The following is a 6,167-nucleotide window of genomic DNA, read 5'->3' as shown; positions in this document are numbered from 1 at the left end:
CTCAGTCCTCAATCCCCAATCCTCATTCCTCATGCCTCAAACCTCCATCCTCAGCCCTCAGTCCTCATCCTCAATTCTCAATTCTCAATTCTCAAACCTCAATCCTCAATCTTCAATCCTCAATTATCAATCTCGTATCCTAGATCCTCAATCCCCAATACTCTATCCTTAATACTCAATATTCAATCCTCTATGCCCAGTCCACAATCTTCAATCCCCAAAGCTCAATAATCAATCGTCAATCCTCAGTCCTCAATCCTCAATCCTCAATCATCAATCCTCAATCTTCAACACTCAATCCTCAATCCTCAGTCCTCAATCCTCAATCCTGAATCATCAATCCTCAATCTTCAATACTCAATCCTCAATCCTCAATCCTCAATCCTCAATACTCAACCATCAATCCTCAATTCTCAATACTCAATAGAATATCCTGAATTCTCAGTATTCAATACTCAAACCTCAATCCTCAACCCTCAGCCCTCATCCTCCACCCTCAACCCTCAATCCTCAAACCTCAACCTTCAATCCTCAATACTCAATCTTCGATCCACAATCCTCAGCCCTCAACCCTCAATCCTCAATCCTCAGTCATGAATACTCAATCTTCAATACTCAATCCTCAATCCTCAATCCTCAATCCTCAATCCTCAATCCTCAATCCTCAATCCTCAATCCTCAATCCTCAATCGTCAATCCTCAATCCCCAATCCTCAATCTTCAATCCTCAATCCTCAATCCTCAAGCCTCAATACTCAATCCTCAATCCTCAATCCTCAATCCTCAATCCTCAATCATCAATCCTCAATCTTCAATACTCAGTCCTCAATACTCAATCCTCAATACTCAACCATCAATCCTCAAATCTCAATACTCAATAGAATATCCTGAATACTCAGGATTCAATACTCAAACCTCAATCCTCAACCCTCAGCCGTCATCCCCCATCCTCAATCCTCAATCCTAAATCCTCAATCCTCAGTCATCAATCCTCAATCTTCAATACTCAATCGTCAATCTTCAATCCTCAATCCTCAATCCTCGATCCTCAATCCTCAATCCTCAATCATCAATCCTCAATCTCCAACATTCAATCCACAATCCTCAATCCTCAATCCTCATTCCGCAAACCTCCATCCTCAACCCTCAGTCCTCATCCTCAATTCTCAATTCTCAATCCTCAATCCTCAATCCTCAATGTTCAATCCTCAATAATCAAACTCGTATCCTAGATCCTCAATCCCCAATACTCTATCCTTAATCCTCAATATTCAATCCTCTATCCCCAGTCCACAATCTTCAATCCCCAAAGCTCAATAATCAATCCTCAACCCTCAGTCCTCAATCCCCAATCCTCAGTCCTCAATCCTCAATCCTCAATACTCAAACCTCAATCCTCAACCGTCAGTCCTCGTCCTCAATCCTCAAACCTCAATCCTCAATCCTCAATCATCAATCCACAATTCTCAATTCTCAATAGAATATCCTGAATTCTCAGTTTTCAATACTCAATACTCAATCTTCAATCTTCAAGTCTCCATCCACAAACGTCAATTCTCATCACTCAACCCACAACACTCAATCCTCAATCCTCAATCATGAATCCACAACCCTCAATCCTCAGACCTCAAACCTCAATTCCGAATCCTCAGTCCTGAATGCTCAATCTTCATCCCTCAGTCCGCAACAATCAATTGACAATCCTCAATCCTCAATAGAATATCCTCAATTCACAGTTTTCATTACGCAATACCCAAACTTCAAACTTCAAATCTCAATCCACAGACATCAATTCTCATCACTCAACACTCAACACTCAGTCCTCATTCTTCAATCCGCAGTCCTCAATCCGCAATCCTAGATCCTCAATCCGCAATCCTCAATCCTTAATCCTCAATCTTCAATCCTCAATAACCAGTCCTCAATCTTCAATCCTCAATGCTCAATCTTCAATCCTCAATCCTCAGTCCTCAATCCTCAATCCTCAATCATCAATCCTCAATCCTCAACCGTCAGTCCTCGTCCTCAATCCTCAGCCCTCAATCCTCAATCCTCAAACCTCAATCCTCAACCGTCAGCCCTCCTCCTCAATCCTCAACCCTCAACCCTCAATCCTCAATCATCAATACTCAATCTTCAATCCTCAATCCACAATCATCAATCCTCAATATTCAACACAAAACCCTCAACCATCAGTCACCAATATTCAACCATCAATCCTCAATTCTCAATACTCAATAGAATACCCTGAATTCTCATGGTTCATTGCTAAATCCCCAATCTTCAATCTTCAAATCTCAATCCACAAACATCAATCCTCATCACTCAACCCTCAACACTCAGTCCTCAATCTTCAATCCTCAATCCTTAATCCTCAATCCTCAATCTTCAATCCTCCATACTCAATCTTCAATCCTCAATCCTCAATCATCAATCCTCAATCCTCAATCCTCAGTCATCAATACTCAATCTTCAATACTCAATCCTCAATCCTCAATCCTCAATCCTCAATCCTCAATCCTCATTCCTCAAACCTCCATCCTCAGCCCTCAGTCCTCATCCTCAATTCTCAATTCTCAATCCTCAAACCTCAATCCTCAATCTTCAATCCTCAATTACCAATCTCGTATCCTAGATCCTCAATCCCCAATACTCTATCCTTAATCCTCAATATTCAATCCTCTATCCCCAGTCCACAATCTTCAATCCCCAAAGCTCAATAATCAATCCTCAATCCTCAGTCCTCAATCCCCAATCCTCAGTCCTCAATCCTCAATCCTCAATACTCAAACCTCAATCCTCAACCGTCAGTCCTCGTCCTCAATCCTCAACCCTCAATCCTCAATCCTCAATCTTCAATCATCAATACTCAATCTTCAATCCTCAATCCTCAATCCTCAATCCTCAATCCTCAATCCTCAATATTCAATACACAACCCTCAAACATCAATCCTCAAAACTCAATAATCAATCCTCAATTCTCAATTCTCAATAGAGTATCCTGAATTCTCAGTTTTCAATACTCAATCCTCAATCTTCAATCTTCAAGTCTCCATCTAACAAACATCAATTCTCATTACTCAACCCACAACACTCAATCCTCAATCCTCAATCCTCAATCTTCTATCCCCAATCCTCAATCCTCAATCCTCAATCCTCAATCCTCAATCATCTATCCTCAATCTTCAACACTCAATCCTCAATCCTCAGTCCTCAATCCTCAATCCTCAATCATCAATCCTCAATCTTCAATACTCAATCCTCAATCCTCAATCCTCAATCCTCAATACTCAACCATCAATCCTCAATTCTCAATACTCAATAGAATATCCTGAATTCTCAGTATTCAATACTCAAACCTCAATCCTCAACCCTCAGCCCTCATCCTCCACCCTCAATCCTCAATCCTCAAACCTCAACCTTCAATCCTCAATACTCAATCTTCGATCCTCAATCCTCAACTCTCAATCCTCAATCCTCAATCCTCAGTCATGAATACTCAACCTTCAATACTCAATCCTCAATCCTCAATCCTCAATCCTCAATCCTCAATCCTCAATCCTCATTCCTCAAACCTCATTCCTCAACCCTCAGTCCTCATCCTCAATTCTCAATTCTCAATCATCAATACTCAATCTTCAATCCTCAATCCACAATCCTCAATCCTCAATATTCAACACACAACCCTCAACCATCAATCACCAATATTCAACCATCAATCCTCAATTCTCAATACTCAATCGAATATCCTGAATTCTCATGGTTCAATGCTAAATCCCCAATCTCAATCTTCAAATCTCAATCCACAAACATCAATTCTCATCACTCAACCCTCAACACTCAGTCCTCAATCTTCAATCCTCAATCCTTAATACTCAATCCTCAATCTTCAATCCTCCATACTCAATGTTCAATCCTCAATCCTCAATCATCGATCCTCAATCCTCAATCCTCACTCTTCAATCATCAATAATCAATCTCCTGTCCTAGATCCTCAATCTCCAATACTCTATCCTTAATCCTCAATTTCAATCCTCTATCCCCAGTCCACATTCTTCAATGCCCAAAGCTCAATAATCTATCCTCAATCCTCAGTCCTCAATCGTCAATCATCAATCCACAATCTTCAGTACTCAATCCTCAATCCTCAATCCTCAATCCTCAATCCTCAATCATCAATCCTCAATCTTCAATACTCAATCCTCATTCTTCAATCCTGAATACCCAATCCTCAATCTTTAACACTCAATCCTCAATCCTCAATTCTCAATCCTCTGTTCTCAATCATCAACCTTCAATTCTCAATACTCAATCTTCAAACCTCAATACTCAATCCACAATCGTCAATTCTCATTCTTCAATCCTCAATACCCAATCCTCAATCCTCAATCCTCTATCCTCCATCCTCAATTCTCAATCCTCAATCCTCTGTCCTCATTCCTCAAACCTCAAACCTCAACCCTCAGCCCTCATCCTCAATCCTCAATCCTCAATCCTCAATCCTCAATCCTCATTCTTCAATCCTGAATACCCAATCCTCAATCTTTAACACTCAATCCTCAATCCTCAATTCTCAATCCTCAATCCTCAGTCCTCAGTCCTCAAACCTCAATCCTCAACCCTCAGCCATCATCCTCAATCCTCAATCCTCGTTCCTCAATCCTCAATACTCAATCCTCAATCCTCAATAGTCAATCTCCAATCCTAGATCCTCAATCCCAAATACTCAATCCTCAATCATCAATCTTCAATCCTCAATCTTCAATCCTCAATCCTCAATCCTCAATCCTCAACCCTCAATCCTCGATCATCAATCCTCAATCCTCAATCCTCAATCCTCAATCGTCAATCCTCAATCCCCATTCCTCAATCTTCAATCCTCAATCCTCAATCCTCAAGCCTCAATACTCAATCCTCAATCCTCAATCCTCAATCCTCAATCCTCAATCATCAATCCTCAATCTTCAATACTCAGTCCTCAATCCTCAATCCTCAATACTCAACCATCAATCCTCAAATCTCAATACTCAATAGAATATCCTGAATACTCAGGATTCAATACTCAAACCTCAATCCTCAACCCTCAGCCGTCATCCTCCATCATCAATCCTCAATCCTAAATCCTCAATCCTCAGTCATCAATCCTCAATCTTCAATACTCAATCGTCAATCCTCAATCCTCAATCCTCAATCCTCAATCATCAATCCTCAATCTGCAAAACTCAATCCTCAATCCTCAATCCTCAATCCTCAGTCCTCAATCATCAATCCTCAATCTTCAATACTCAATACTCAATCCTCAATCCTCAATCCTCAATCCTCAATCCTCAATCATCAATCCTCAATCTTCAATACTCAGTCCTCAATCCTCAATCCTCAATACTCAACCATCAATCCTCAAATCTCAATACTCAATAGAATATCCTGAATACTCAGGATTCAATACTCAAACCTCAATCCTCAACCCTCAGCCGTCATCCTCCATCATCAATCCTCAATCCTAAATCCTCAATCCTCAGTCATCAATCCTCAATCTTCAATACTCAATCGTCAATCCTCAATCCTCAATCCTCAATCCTCAATCCTCAATCATCAATCCTCAATCTCCAACACTCAATCCACAATCCTCAATCCTCAATCCTCATTCCTCAAACCTCCATCCTCAACCCTCAATCCTCAATCCACAGTCATCAATCCTCAATCCTTAATACTCAATCCTCAATCCTCAATCCTCAATCCACAGTCATCAATCCTCAATCCTTAATACTCAATCCTCAATCTTCAATCCTCCATACTCAATCTTCAATCCTCAATCCTCAATCATCAATCCTCAATCCTCAATCCTCACTCTTCAATCCTCAATAATCAATCTCCTGTCCTAGACCCACAATCTCCAATACTCTATCCTTAATCCTCAATTTCAATCCTCTATCCCCAGTCCACATTCTTCAATGCCCAAAGCTCCATAATCAATCCTCAATCCTCAGTCCTCAATCGTCAATCATCAATCCACAATCTTCAGTACTCAATCCTCAATCCTCAATCCTCAATCCTCAATCCTCAATCCTCGATTCTCAATTCTCAATAGAATATCCTGAATTCTCAGTTTTCAATACTCAATCCTCAATCTTCAATCTTCAAGTCTCCATCTAACAAACATCAATTCT

The sequence above is a fragment of the Calliopsis andreniformis genome, unplaced genomic scaffold (genome assembly GCF_051401765.1).
Source record: "Calliopsis andreniformis isolate RMS-2024a unplaced genomic scaffold, iyCalAndr_principal scaffold0135, whole genome shotgun sequence".
In the NCBI taxonomy this organism is placed as follows: Eukaryota; Metazoa; Arthropoda; class Insecta; order Hymenoptera; family Andrenidae; genus Calliopsis; species Calliopsis andreniformis.
Note: the sequence above shows the minus strand (reverse complement) of the source record.